Here is a 15,757-nt window from a genome sequence, read left to right as displayed (position 1 = left end):
AAACAAAAAGGACAAACCCTAATGTCCCCAGTGATTCTAAGGGATAAAATCCCAGGTGCACAATAAAATTCTGCCTCCTTAAGCTCATATTTCCATGCCTAGAATTCAACTGTCACCAGATGGATCAGACTGAACAGGTTTCAAACTTGGAGGAGGCTCTTACCTTCTAAACAGGGACATCTGTTTTCTAGTAAAATCACTAAAAGGGAAGGAGAAAACTCGAAAGAGATTCCTCCTGGCACTCACATACATGAACCCAAATACTCTCTCAATCCTCAAAGAGAGACCTGGAGAAGGAAACTTGCTGAGGCAAAGCCACAGGGGTCTCTGAGGTTTCCCTGGCCCCTCACCCCTGCCCTGCCTGGCTGATGTCAGCATCTCTCTGTGAGGTCACCACCTCCCTACCACCTTTGACCAATAGTCTGAGGTCCTGCAAAAGGCCTTTGTGATGTCACTGCCACACGCCTCCCTTGCTGGGCTAATGTCCTGCCCCTGGCCAGGCACTTTGGAGGTTTGATCTACTCCCTGTGGCTCACCCCACTCAAGGAGCTGGCTAGACAGTAAAACATCAGACTCTGCTCCCAATGCTACACTCACTTTTTTAGAAATTAGTCAACTTTATGGCCAGAAGAGACCATTAGAGCATCTAATCTGACCTCCTGCATATCACAGGCCTCCTGATAACAATAGCTCACTGGAAGGCATTTTTCTCCAGCCCTCAGAACATTTGGTGGCTCTTTGCTGCCCCAGCTCCACTTCCAAAACATCTTTTTCAAACGAGGACACTAAAACTGGAGGCAGTATTCCAGTATCAGTTTCACTGATGCCGTGTCACCTCCTGTGACGTTATTGACATAATCTGTAACTGTATAGATCACCGTTGCGACCACTGTTCTATATTTGCAGCCAATATTGTAGAAAGGTTGTCGTGTAAGGAGTCTATGGAGAGGTTCTGACTGCCTGATTATAATGATGCTATCTCTAGATGTGTATCATTTTTGTAGTTGATGTTATGATGGGGAGGGATAGCTCAGTGGTTTGAGCATTGGCCTCCTAATACCATGGTTGTGAGGTTAATCCTTGAGGGGGCCATTTAGGGAACTGGGGTAAAAATCTATCTGGGGATTGGTCCTGCTTTGAGGAGGGGGTTGGATGGCCTTCTGAGGTCCTTTCCCACCCTAATCTTATATATATATATTTTTAATATTGGCTCTATGCTGCCTGTATTTCAAACCTCTGCTATGTTTCTGGGGAACACTCCAGACAAGTTGGTTTCAGCTCTGCCTAGCCTGCTTGATGGCCCATTAAGGACCATCAGCTATACAATCGACCCATTGAGAAAAGGCAGATATGCCTCATGACTCAGCAAGGTATGCAGGGACCTGCCTATGGACAGAACTCTAAGGTTTTTCTATGCCACCTGCTGGATAGAGTGTCCTTGGGACAAAGAAAGCAAAGACCACATGGCAAGATACTATAAAAGGTTGATGCCTCATCTCCATCCTGTCTTCAGTCCTGCTTCATACCTCTGGAGGGACTTTGCTACAAACTGAAGCTCTGAACAAAGGACTGAATGACCCATCCCAGCTGTGGATGGACTCCAGAGACTTGATTTGAACCTGCAGTTTATTCCATCACTGCTACAAGCCTGAACCAAGAACTTTGCCATTACTGTATGTGAAGGGTTCAAATCCATGTGCATTTTGTATAACAACCTGGTCTACGTATTGTGCCGGCTCTTTTCCAGACCCAAAGTCCAGATCAAGGGATCAAGGGACCAGAGGCCTAGCAAATCGTGATCAGCTAAGAGAAAGCTGGGTAAACAGAAAGCCTTTCTTGCTAAGATAGGCCTGGTCAGCAAATTGCCAGGTGTTGGAGCTAAGAACTAAATCATTGTGTCTTATTCAGAGTTGCAGATTGAATAAAGAATCTCTGTTCCTATTGTGTTCGTCTCTTCTGTAGGGAGACATTCTTCCGACAGATCCAGCCTTGAGTTTATGAAAAGTTGGCACATGTCAGTATAAGATATGGCATCCTTCCACCTCCCTCCCAGGGACCAATGCCTTGCCTTTAGACACACAGAAAACAATCTTTATTGCCATACACTTGCACTGTTTCTTTGCTTTAACCCCTAGGAATGTACCTGTTGGACAATCAAAGGAGTTGCTCCATTCCTATGGACCCCAAATCAGAATTCAACAAATATATTTTATACCAATAACATTTTATCAAAGTATTAATTAAATGTTAACTTGCTAACTTGAGACCATGGGCAGAGACATTATGTAACCTGTTAACCACTGGCCAATGTGCTTATCTTGTCATGCTGCAAAATCTATCCTGGGGTGTGGAACTGCCTACCCCGTCACTTTTCCCCACCCATGGAAAATCTATGTATTCTATTGTAATCAATTGATTGACAGTGTCTCTGAGCCTAACAAGCAAGGTGACACTCCGCCAGCACTGTGTGTAATAAACTCCTATGCTTGACCTCTACACGATGGGGATTTATGCCCTTCACTGGTGAAGCTAGTAGTTTATAAACCACAATAGTTTTACAAGTCGCTGAGCCTGTCTTCAGGATAAGTTACCATCAAGTTTATCATAAAAATTAATCAAAGTTGATAAGTTGTTATATAAGGTTAGAGGTAGGTTAAGGTTAGTAAAATATAGTTAATCACTGTATTAGTATTACATACAGAATTGTATTTGTTGGGGGTGGTTACAATACATGTAAAGTTGCTGGGCAATCAGTAATAGTAGCGTTGCACGTACTTGTGACTATTTTCAATACTATTTACCTTTTATATGTGCACTTATAGGAATAGGCAGTTAATGCATAATATTACTTGGACTTGTGCTTGTCTCCAGTATAACTTGCCATTTGTATTAATCCTCACTCAGTGCTGGTCTTTCATTCTGTTTTTCTTCTTCTGTCTGTGTTGCCTTGATAGTCGGAAGTCATTAAAAACCTTTCTTGAGGAATAATTAATTGGTTAGTTTCTCTTTTGCGGACACTACTCAACCTCATTCCATCTATGTTGGGTGGTGGGAAGCAGCGATCACCCAGAGCCCCACTAGGGCCCTGACGTGAGCCTCCTCCTGCCATTAATCTCCACAACCACATTCTACACATGGGCATGGAGACCTCCCTGGGGATCTTGACAGCTTTAGCCAGCTTCTTGGTGGCTATTTTCCTGCTCACAGCCTCTGTCTTCTTCTCATGCCTTGTCCTGGGGGCCCAGCTGCTGGTTGAATGTGAAGGAGCCAAAGTGCTGGTGACTTTAGCCTGTACCAAGTGGCCTTTGCTCATCAGACTCCTGAACCCAAACTGGATGTGGTTCTTGTTCTTCTGCACAGCACAGCCCCTGGAGAAGAGGGATCTGCAAATGTACATTCATATGATACCTTTGTTTAATTGATGAAAACATAAACTAGACACTTAGAGGATTGGAACTGATTTCAGCTGATGGACAGCTTAGCTGGGTTTTTATGCATTTGGACAGTGTAATGTTGAGTGTTTACATTCATTTCAAGCACCCCCGTATAGTGGAGCTCCTGAACACAATGGAGAATGGAAATAAAAATGTTTTCCTTTTTTTAAAATAAAGAAAGAAGGCTATAAGAGGGCAATTGGGTTTAAACCAAGGACCACTTGAGCTGCAGTCAAGCACTCTACCACTGAGCTATACCACCATGACAACAGGAGTATCGAATTGTGATCTCCAGACCCTGCTTCATCAAGCACCTTTGCCATTCCCAGACCACAGGTGTTTTAAAAATGAGGTTTGATTAACCTTCTTAACTGTGGTAAACACCACAGCTTGCACACCCACCGATATAGCTTCTCCCACTGACATAGCTGCCACCTCCTGGGGAAGTGGATTAACTACGCCCACAGGAAAACTCTCCCATCAGCATAGAGCAGTTGTTCTCAAACTGTAGTCAGGACCCCAAAGTGGGTCGTGACCCTATTTTAATGGGGTCTCTAGGGCTGACGTTAGACTTGTTGGGGCCTGAGGCTGAAACCAAAAGTCTGAGCCCCACCACCCAGGGCTGAATCACTCAAGCTTTGGTTTTCCCTCACCCCCACTGGGGCAGAGCTCAGGCTTTGGCTCCCCACCAGTGCAGAGGGGCTTGGTCCCTCTTTCCAGGGCCATGTAGTAAGTTTTTTTTGGCAGAAGGGGGTTGCAGATGTAAGCAGAGTCAGGATGAGCCCCACCCTGACACCTGGTGGTAAATTATGGGGAGTGCGGAAAGAAGTTTCCAGTGTTTGCATTGGTATTTCGGTTATTTGCATTGGCACTCCCACCCCACTTAGCATACCGCAAAGCAGCATGGGATGGTTATTTTCACAGCTGTGGGACCCCCAATTTCATTGTTATTGGGGCAGGAGGAATGAAATGTCACCCTGATTAAGTAAATGAGGAACTACAAAACTGTCTTATGATAGAGGGTTTCATTATCAACTAAATAGCACTTGCTAGATAAGGGACATGGGTTCCAAAACCCATTGAAGGGAGAGAGGCTGGGGACAGATATCTGTACTGGGTGGTGCAGGCTGCTTGTGTGAGCCAGAAGCACCAGTTCCACCTGTGCCTCTCTCCACTGTGGAATGTCAGAGTTAATTTTTGATTCCCTTAAGAATCTAGATACAGGTTACTGAGCTGAACTCACTGGCACTGGGGCTCCCCTACTATGAGCTGGAATCACTAAGAGCTGAAATCACTGAAGAGCTGAACTTGCTGAGCTGAGAGCACTGAGTACTGTGCTAATGAGTGGGGGAGCCTGAAGCAATACCGTGGAGCAGAGCAGCTGGCAGAGCAGAGTGGAGCAGTTTGTGCAGCCACTGGGTGAGTGGAGCCAAGCAGCTCGTGAGGATGGCTGGAGTGGCTCACAGGACAGCTGGTGGACCAGAGCAGCTGGCAGAGCGGAGCAGCCCACAGAGCAAGCGGAGCTGAGCTGTTGGCGGGGATGACTAGTGGAAGCAGAACCCCACGAAGAGGCAGGGCAGTTGGCCCCGAAACCACGTAAGGTGCCCCTTTCTACCCAGGCTGGGGAGGGGGACCTCTGCAGAGAGACTCTTGAACTCTGGGGCTGCACTGACCCAGGACAGAGACTTTTGGCTTGTGGGACTTTTGGGACTGTGGGTGATTTGGGGGTTGCTGGACTCATGGGCCCCAAGAGAAGGACACGGCCCAATTTGCTGGGGTGGGTCTTTGCTCACGGTTTGACCTATGAACTCTAGCTGAGGTATTTTCCCAATTTAATGCTTGTTATTTATCATGTATTAAACCTTTTCTGCTACACCAAGACTCTGTGCTTGCGAGAGGGGAAGTATTGCCTCCTCGAGGCACCCAGGGGTGTGTGTAAGATTTTCCCAGGTCACTGGGTGGGGGCTCGAGCTGGTTTTGCATTATGTTGTGGGGAAGGGACCCCTATGTATTGAACCCTGCCCTTGCTGCTATTGTTTCGGCCCGGCAGAAGGGTTACACAGTGAAAGGAAGTTTAAGAAACTCTGGCATAGAGCATCTCCATTACTGAGCTGCAGCAGCATAGACTCAATGTTTGAAATGTTGACTTGTCCTTAGCCTCTGAATACGTCTAGACTTGGCTCCTTGTGGCACCGTGGGTGATAAGACACCAAAAGTACAGCCATGGAGACACCACACACCAGCCTTGCATAGTTGGCAAGAATCAAACCTCCACAGGAAGACCCCTATGGTGTCATAGCCTAGCTCTCTAAGCCCTCAGCCACAACCGCTTAACATAAAGGCTTTTCTACACTCTGGTTCTGTTCTCATTGAAGGGTCATTTCCAATTGTTTGCTCCGACCAGCTTCCCCAGCACACTCACTGCTGTGCAGCTCTGTACATGTGGCCATGGCTGAACAGCAAGAATTCCTGCCCATTTCCCTACTGTCTGGAGCATGATTAGAGTGTGTTTGTGGTTAATGATGTTGCTGTAGATTGTTCATTCCCTGCCTTGGCAATTCAGACAGTCCCTTTTCCTGTCGTATCGCCAGCACCTCTGTGAGTCCAATAGCAGGGGCAGGTTTTCTCAGGGCACTGAGATTTTTCGGGGAGTTGGTGGCTCCTTTCTTTCCTCACCCTGGAGTAAACTCAACTTTTTATTCCATCCTTGATGACTCATGGAATAACAACAACAGCATGAAGAGGAGAGGGACTATCTCACTGCCAGTGGAGGAAGGTGGACGCATCCCTTCTGTCTGACCATTGCCATTGCAGGAGAGAAGGTTTCAATGGAATTGAATGTCCTGGCTCAGACTAGAGACACAGGGAGGTTTTGCTGTTCATGGATCTGTACAAAGGAAATTGTGTCTCTGTGTGAAAATGGGGAGGGAAATGAAACTCCCTCATGGTGATGCCTAAGACAGAAGGGACCCCTATAGGATTAGAATAGGATAAGTTCTCAAGCAGCATGTTTCTTACTTTGCCCATCTGTCAATTTTGATTATTATCGATAGAAATATTTTGCCATTGGGTTGTGTGTTTACACCAAAATTGACATTTACCAACAAATAGGTAATTCTTACAAGCCTGCCTAGTCTCCAGTTGGTGAGTTTAGAGGGACACATTCACTCTTCCCACCCCCCATGCCAGGCCTGTGCTCTCCAGAATGTCAACTTCCCACACAGCTGGGATCCTTCCCTGATCTCCCCTCAGACCTCAGCCCCCCACTCCCATTTCTGGGGTCCCATCCCAACACTGTCCAACTCCCCTGCTGGCAGGAACCTTCCCATTCCTTTCATTTCCTGCCTCCCCTCTGAGCAAAAGCTCTGTGCTGTTCCCACACTGAGAATTGAACCCAGGCTACCTGGGTGGAAAAACCAGGAATCTGGACCACTGGGACTTGCACAGTCAATAACACATTTACACAGTCACATTTATTAACATTTAAAAGTAGCCATTCAAAAAAACTTCAAAAACAGACTTCAAAGAGAAATTCCAGAGTTTCAATTTATTTGCAAACTTAACACCATTAATTTGGGCTTCAATAGGGACTGGGAGAGGCTGGCTCACTACAAAAGCAATTTTTCCTTTCTTGGTATGGACACCTCCCCATCAATTATTGGGAGTGGACCACATCCACCCTGACTGAATTAGCCTTCAACACTGGTTCTCCCCTTGTAAGGTAACTCCCTTTACTTCATGTTCCAATAAATATTTATGCCTGTATCTGCAATTTTCACTCCATGCATCTGAAGAAGTGAGCTTTTTACCCACAAACGCTTATGCCCAAATAAATCTGTTAGTCCTTAAGGTGCCACCGGACTCCTCATTGTTTTCGTGAAATAAAAGCAAAATGCATTCTAAGCTGATCTTAACCCTTTCAGTGCCCTTACAAACTTAGATGCTTCTCATCACAGGCTGGCTGGTTGCTTTTCAGCCAGGCTCTCCCCTTTGATCAGCGCTTCAGTTGCTTGGTGTGGTGGTGGCTGTAGATGTAGGTGGAAGAGAGAGATAAAGCATGGCAAATGTCTCTCCTTTTATCATGTCCTTTCTTCCCCATTGGCTTTGCATCCCCCCCCCTCGGTTGAGCATCACTGCGTCTCTCTAAGCAAGGTTGAGCAATTCCCCTCGTGTGGCCTCATGCAGGTGAGTCATTGCATTGTAGCTCCTTTGCTGGACAGTGGCTGTTGATGGGTTGTTTGACACCGTGTCCGGGTGTTGGTTACTTTCCTTGCTGTTGCCACTGGGGAGCTAACATCTGGCTGATTCCCCCAACTTACATCATAGTCACAACCATACTGCACAATTCTCATAACTTCATATACATTAATGGTATACATCTATGGGTAGAGAAATGACTTTCAGCAGATCATAACCTTTCCCCCGATACCTTACAAGTCATGCTTTATATGTAAGATCACGATTATATGAAAATGAGGACTATGGGGGTTACAGCACGCTCCCCCAAAGGTATAGAATGTCACACTGAGATTCTATTTTCATTTGTTCTGTAACAGCATTAGAGAGATCCAATGACTGGCCAATGGCATTTTCAAGTGCTAAAATAGCAAGCAATGTTGGTCTCTCATTGGCCAGCATTGATTGAAGATGTGGTTTAATGAGCCGGAGCTTCAAGGCGAGGGTGGCTGTCCACTGCCTTCCATTGCGCTGCTGGGCACCAAGTCCCTGGCGGCTAATATGTGAAGATGGGAGAAGAGAGTGAGGTGGCAACTAGTGGCAGGACTTTTGCCAACAGAGTCTAGCTGCCCCACTTCCTCCTCACACCACTGGGCCCCCGTCACCTTCAGAAAACCCAGGAACTAAGGCAGGAATAGGGCGAGGAAGTGAGTAAAGCTGAACAAGGAAGGCAAAAGTTAATCTTGCCTTCATGAGCCACTCATAATAATGTCCTTTTTCTGTGCCACAGCTGACAAAAACAGCCCAGACAGAAAAGCAGTAGGACAAAAAGAAATGTAGCAGCTGCTGAAGTAGTTCAGTTGGGAGAGCACTAAACTAAAGTTCTCTGGTTAAAGCCCAGGCTTTGGCAGACTCGTCTATCCTTCTTTCTGCAGGGGTGGGCTGTTTTCTGAAAGTGCAGCAGTGCCTTTAACTGCCACAGGTCCCTCATTTTGGGCTATGCAGCAGGAAAAGACAGCATGGGCTTCTGCACGGAGTTGGCCCACCTGACCTTTCATTCTTCTCTTGCTCTTTGTCAGCAAGGGGAAGAATAAGAAGCTCTCCCTCAAGCTGGAGTCACAAGGGTGACATAAGGATGACTTCCTAAGACCCAGCTCCAGTCCTCTGCTCTACCAGCTGACCTATCAAAGAGCTGCCACCACTTTCCTCTAGGTTTGCCCATCAGTGTGTGCCAGGGCGAGCCCTAGCCAAGTGGATGGAGTTTCTGTAGTGTAGTGGTTATCACATTTGCCTAACATGCAAAAGGTCCTTGGTTCAAAACCAGGTAGAAACATGGTGGTTTCCTCTTCCCAGATCCCCTTGCTGTCTAGGAAGGCACTCCTCCTTCCGCTATTGGCCTATCCTTGGGATAATTCCACCCCCTGCATGACAGAGGGTGCTGATGTCAGTGGAGAAAGTGCTTTGGTGTCAGTCTGGAGAACCTAGAGGATCTGGGCTTGGAGGCTTGTGGCTTGGCCTTCTCTGCCCTTGGAGGTTGGCCTATGGGGGCTGTCACATCCTGCTGGCCTCCTTTGCGTGACTTGCCAAAGGAGGAAGTGAGCCAGGAATGGGGCAAAAGAGGAAAGTCGAGTGGAGGAAGTCAGGGAAGAAGCTGTGCAGCTAAGTGGGGATAGTAGAGTGTCACCATTCGTTCTGCCAAAGCCTGGGAGGTGCGGTTGGCAGCGGGGAGGCAGGATCCTGTGCCTGCCTCTTGGCTTCCCAGAGATGGCTACTTGCAGGCCAGGAGAGGAAGGGGGGTTCTGGGTGGAAGGAAAAGAAGCAATGGCGAGGCTGAGTGGGCTCCTTTCTGGCTGAGATGGTGGGCTGTGGTGGGTCTAGGAGTTGCCTGTAAGCCATAAGTGGCCTTGGTGCAGTGAAAACCGCTGCTCCATTCTGGCCGACCTGGGGGCGCCATGGATGGCTTGAGAGTGGGGGCAGGGCACTGGCTGTGAGCAAATGGGATCCAGGAAGCTCCAGCCTGTCCCTCCAGGGCCCAGTCTTTTTCTTCTCTCCTGCCATTGGGAGCCCAGCCTTAAGCCTGCCCTGCCAGCTCCTACTGGCCTGTCCCTGCTGTTGTAGGAGCAGCAGTGATTTCTATGCTCAAAAGGTCTGTTATACTTCCTCCCCACCCGTTTTTGTCTCCTCTCCCTCTCTGAATGCCTGTGAAGTGGCTTTCCTCCTCCCCATCTCTCCTGGAATGCTTGTGGGATGAATGGGCTGGTTGCAGAGCAGAAGAGCTTCCAGGTAGACAAGGTGTCTGGAACTCTATTTAGGCATCACTCATCCCAGAGCATGGACACCCAGAGCATGGACACTGCCCAAGGTGGAGTGTGACCCACCAGATGCAGCCAAGTCATCTCTAGTCGCAGGCCATGAGGAGCAGGTCCTTAAAAGGGGAAGGGGCCATGTGCTCAGGAGTGCACTCACAAGCTTGTACCTCCAGTGAATGCCCTTCGCCCGGACCGCCTGGCCAGTGGTTCACTGTGTTGCATTTCATTGTGCATCAGGAAGACTTACCTTCATCACACCATCCATCACGGCGCTGTGGGACACTTACCTTGCAGAATCCTGACATCTCCCGTGCTGAGCCTGTCCTGGGAGAGTGAGTATGTGAGTGTGACCTTCTCCCCCGGTTCTTTGGAGCTTAGCTGTCAGTATAATAAATGTGCTGCTTTCTGCCAAACTCTGAAGAGTCATTAGTCCTCCCTACGCTTACTAGCTGGCCCAATTTTGGGTAACACCTGCGATCACCCCAACCCCTGCAGGACAGAGGGTGGTGAAATGAGCTGAGAAAGAGCCTTGGCAGCAGCAGGGGAAAGCTAGAGGATCTGGGCCAGTCACCTTTTGAAGCCTTGTGGCTTGGTCTCCTCTGCCCTTGGAGGTTGGCCTGTGGAGGCCAGCTCTTCCTGCTGGCCTCCTTTGTGTGACTTGCCAAAGGAGGAAGTGAGCCAGGAATGGGGCAAAAGAGGAAAGTCGAGCTGAGGAAGGCAGGGCAGAAGCTAAGTGCCTCAGTGCGGCTAAGTGGGGTTAGTAGAGAACCACCATTCACTCTGCAAAGCCTGGGAGGTGCAGTTGGCTGCGGGGAGGTAGAATCCTGTGCCTGCCTCTTGGCTTCCCAGGGATGGCTACTTGCAGCCCAGGAGAAGAAGGATGGTTTTGGGTGAAAGGAAGACAAGAAAAGCTCTGGGAGGAAATTTGGGTGTGGGCTCTGTGCTGGGGGGGGTTGGGGTACAGGAGGGGTGGCGCTTACCCCAGGCACTGCAGCTCCCAAAGTGACTGGTATGCACAACCCTGCGGCAGCAGCTCCTAGGTGGGCTGTGACAGGGGGTCTCAGTGAGCCGCTACCTGCAGGCGCTGCCCCCAGAGCTCCCATTGGCTGCAGTTCCTGGCCAATGGGAGCTGCGGAGTTGGTACTCAGGGCGGGGCAGCGCATAGAGACCAGGTAAAGACCCTTACAGAGCTGAACCGTGGCCATGCTGGGACGCAGATCATAAGGGCCAGCCATTGGCTGCAGAAAATGATGCGGGAGGATGATGTAGAGACATACCTTCTGGCCTTTGAGAGGACAGCCCTATGGGAGGCCTGGCCTCGAGATCAGTGGTCTGGCATCCTTGTCCCATTCCTGTGTGGGGAGGCCCAGAAGGCCTACTATGATCTGCCTGAAGAGGCTGCAGCAGACTACCCCCAGCTGAAAGCAGAGATCCTGGCCAGATCTGGGGTAACAACTGCAGCGCGGGCCCAGTGGTATCACGAGTGGAGGTACCAGGAAAACAAAATTCTGCGGTCCCAATTGTATGACCTCATCCATCTCGCACGAAAGTGGTTGCGAACGGAATCCCGGAGTCCGGAAGAGATACTAGAGGTTCTGGTCATTGACTGATACATGAGGGGACTACTGCCAGATCTTCGTGCATGGCTAAGCCAGAACAAACCCTCCACCTATGATGAGGTTGTTGCACTGGTAGAGAGGTGAAGGACGGCGAGGGAGCTGACCCGACCAGTTAAGGAAGAGGCACCCCGGGTTAAACTAGCAGCACCAAGCCCTAGAGCTCGGGTGACTGGGCCACCAGGAGGGCCCAGGTGGAAAAAGAGAGGGGCTGAAGGTCCACCAGAAGCCACAAAGAGTCAGCACTGAGGGAGAAGAGGATTGTGATGTTAGACTGCCCAAACCAAAGAGACCGGGGAATGCCTAGGGCCCCATACAGATGTTATGCTTGCGGGGAGTGGGGACATATAGCTGCACAGTGTCCCAATGCTGAGGAGCCAATGCAGTGTAACCTGGGGAACTGGGCAGACCCATGCTCCCTAATATTTTTTTATTAATACCAATTTGATAACATTGAAACGACTCGTGCTAGATATGCCATGTAAGGTGTCAGTGAAAATGTTATGCTTTTCCAAGTGTGATAATTCTGTTTCTATGTTCGTATCACCTTTGTATTGTGAGTTAGAGATTTGTAGGGTATATCTGTATTTCCAGACTTGTGCAGTGTTTCTGGGTGAGACATATTGGCGTCAGCACTGCCTAGGCTGTCTGATGGCCCATCAGCTGTACAAAGAGACCATGGAAAGGATCGAGGGCAGGGATGGGAAAACTTTTTAGCCTGAGGGCCACATTGGGGTCCCCAAACAGCCTGATCCCACCCCCTATCCGCCCTTCCCACTCACTGCCCCCCTCAGAATCCCCGACCCATCCAACCCCCCCTGCTCCTTGTCCCCTGACTGCCCCCTCCAGAGACTCGCCCCCGACTGCCCTCCCAGGACCCCAGCCCCTACCCAACCCCCCTGCTCTCTGTCCCCTGACTGCCCTGACCTCTATCCACCCCCTTGCCCACTGATAGACCCCCGGGACTCCCACACCTATCCAACCCTCATCCCTCCAGAACCTCCGCCCCATCCATCCGCCCCCTGTTCCCTGACTGCCCCCTGGGACTCCCTACCCCTTATCCAACCCTCCTGCCCCCTTACCATGCCGCTCAGAGCAGCGTGTCTGGCAGCCACATGGACCGCGCAGAGCCAGACATACTGCCCCAAAGGAGCGCGCAGCCCTGCCCGCCAGAGCTCTGCCTGCGCGGTGGCATGGCTGCGGGGGAGGGGGGATAGTGGGAGAGAGAGGAGGGGCTAGCATCCCTTGCCGGGAGCTCAGGGACTAGGCAGGATGGTCCTGCGGGCCGGGTGTGGCCTGTAGTTTGCCTACCCTGATCAAGAGAATAAACCTATTGATTCAGCAAGACATGCAAGGGTATGTTTGTGTACTGAGAACTCCAAGGCTTTTCCATGCCATGTGCTGTGAAGCTTGTGTTTGGGACACAGTAAGTACAAGCCACATGGCAAAAAGAATATAAAGGGCAGCTGCATCATCTGCATTTTGTCTTCAATCCCTCTTCCTACCTCTGGAGCAACTTCTCTACAAACTTAAGCCTTGAACAAAGGAGTGAATCACCCATCCAAACTGTGGATGTGCTCCAGACGGACTTTCAAGCCAGCAACTCACCAATACTGCTAAGAACCTGGTATATAGATTTCTGACTGCTTTCTCATTTAACAACTTTTTTCGCATCGTGTCTTGTCTTTCCATGCTAAAGGATTGGCTGGCAGTGTGGTATTTTGGGTAAGATCCAAACCTATAGTGATTTTTTAATGTGGCTGACCCTTTGGGGTCAGAAAAACATTTTGTACGTAAGCAGAGTTTTTAAATAACCTCTCATTGTACTGGACTTAGGTGCTGATTGGGCGTCAGAGAACTGGAATGCAATAAAGGGGGCTGTGTGATTTCTTTTTTCAGCTTCTCGATAACCAGTGTAGGTGATCAGAAGCACAGTTTGTGACTGGTCAGTGAGTTTAACTTCAGTGTTAACCACCAGTTTTGAGAGCATCTACTCTCCCTTTTTCAGTCTGCCCTGACGTTGGCATTTTCAGTGTGGACTGCCCCAGGCACACCTGGTCACACTAAGCACTGAAGTTAAATTAATAGAATGTTTTTTATGACAGTCTTATGAAATGAACTGAACTCCTTTGTTTTCTTTCATTTGAGCAGGGTTTCCAGTTTCCAAACCTGATGTGATCTCTCAGCTGGAACAATGGGAAGAGCCATTGGTCCCAGACCTCCAGCATTCAGAGGAAAGAGAAATCCTGAGAGTTCCTTGCACAGGTGAGGAAACATTAAAGCAACTCAGAATCTGTAAGTGTCTGAAGGAAACATCTGGGACACCCTACAAAGCCCTTGGAAGTTCTCTCAGTTCATTATTGTCCCTAGCACGGGTTGTATCCTCGGGGTAAATGTAGCTCATGGCTTCCTGTAGACCCTAGCAGATACCAGGCAGTAGTTTCCTCCCTTTCCCATGTGAATTTGGATGGGATGTGAAGGCAAATTGTTCCCCTCCTCTCTCCTATTTGGGGGAAGAGTTTGGGGGTGTTCAGTTTCTGATTTTTATTTCACCTCTATCCAGAACTTGGTTTGGTCTTCCCCTTTCCATCCCTTTTTGAGGTTTCATAGAATCATAGAATAGAATCATAGAATCTCAGGGTTGGAAGGGACCTCAGGAGGTCATCTAGTCCTACCCCCTGCTCAAAGCAGAACTAAATCATCCCAGCCAGGGCTTTGTCAAGCCTGACCTTAAAAACCTCTAAGGAAGGAGATTCCACCACCTCCCTAGGTAACCCATTCCAGTTCTTCACCACCCTACTAGTGAAAAAGTTTTTCCTAATGTCCAACCTAAACCTCCCCCTCTGCAACTTGAGACCATTACTCCTTGTTCTGTCATCTTCTACCACTGAGAACAGTCTAGATCCATCCTCTTTGGAACCCCCTTTCAGGTAGTTGAAAGCAGCTATCAAATCCCCCCTCATTCTTCTCTTCTGCAGGCTAAACAATCCCAGTTCCCTCAGCCTCTCCTCGTAAGTCATGTGCTCCAGCTCCCTAATCATTTTTGTTGCCCTCTGCTGGACTCTCTCCAATTTATCCACATCCTTCTTGTAGTGTGGGGCCCAAAACTGGACACAGTACTCCAAATGAGGCCTCACCAGTGCTGAATAGAGGGGAATGATCACATCCCTTGATCTGCTGGAAATGCCCCTACTTATACAACCCAAAATGCCATTAGCCTTCTTGGCAACAAGGGCACACTGTTGACTCATATTCAGCTTTTCGTCCACCGTAACCCCTAGGTCCTTTTCTGCAGAACTGCTGCCCAGCCATTCGGTCCCTAGTCTGTAGCAGTGCATGGGATTCTTCCGTCCTAAGTGCAGGACTCTGCACTTGTCCTTGTTGAACCTCATCATATTTCTTTTGGCCCAATCCTCTAATTTGTCTAGGTCCCTCTGTATCCTATCCCTACCCTCCAGCGTATCAACCACTCCTCCCAGTTTAGTGTCATCTGCAAACTTGCAAAGGGTGCAGTCCACACCATCCTCCAGATCGTTAATGAAGATATTGAACAAAACCGGCCCCAGCACCGACCTTTGGGGCACTCCACTTGATACCGGCTGCCAACTAGACATGGAACCGTTGATCACTACCCGTTGAGCCCGACCATCTAGCCAGTTTTCTATCCACCTTACCGTCCATTCATCCAGCCCAGACTTCTTTAACTTGCTGGCAAGAATACTGTGGGAGACTGTATCAAAAGCTTTGCTAAAGTCCAGAAATAGCACATCCACTGCTTTCCCCTCATCCACAGAACCGGTTATCTCATCATAGAAGGCAATTAGGTTAGTCAGGCATGACTTGCCCTTGGTGAATCCATGCTGACTGTTCCTGATCACTTTCCCCTCCTTTAAGTGGTTCAGAATTGGTTTCTCTCTCTATCACAGCAGGTGATGCAATGGTACTTGAGAAAGAGAAGCAGAATTCTCAGCAAGAAAATGTTGAGCAAGTGGATAAACAGAGAGCATTATTGCAAAGATTGGAAAGGAATGTGTCCAAGAGTCATGAGCAGAGAAAATCCTGTGAGATTCAAGGAAGACCAGAAAGAGAGCAGGGAAAGCAGCCAGGTGAGAAAGTGGGTAAATGTATTTCCTGTCAGGAAACTCAGAAGGACCTCAAGGAAACCACCACACAACAGGAAATCCTGGGCAGAAAGAGAAAAAATACATGCACTGAGTGAGGA

At 48.8% G+C, this 15,757-nt stretch overlaps 1 non-coding gene across 1 annotated transcript; it reads left to right on the top strand.

The window, feature by feature from the left end:
• Positions 1-8,870: 8,870 nt before the first annotated feature.
• Positions 8,871-8,943, top strand: TRNAV-AAC. The gene has a single exon. It is a non-coding gene; the product is annotated as a tRNA-Val (tRNA).
• Positions 8,944-15,757: the final 6,814 nt, after the last annotated feature.

Source organism: Mauremys mutica, chromosome 15, assembly GCF_020497125.1.
Source record: "Mauremys mutica isolate MM-2020 ecotype Southern chromosome 15, ASM2049712v1, whole genome shotgun sequence".
In the NCBI taxonomy this organism is placed as follows: domain Eukaryota; kingdom Metazoa; phylum Chordata; order Testudines; family Geoemydidae; genus Mauremys; species Mauremys mutica.
Note: the sequence above shows the minus strand (reverse complement) of the source record. Positions and strands in the feature narration are given on the sequence as shown.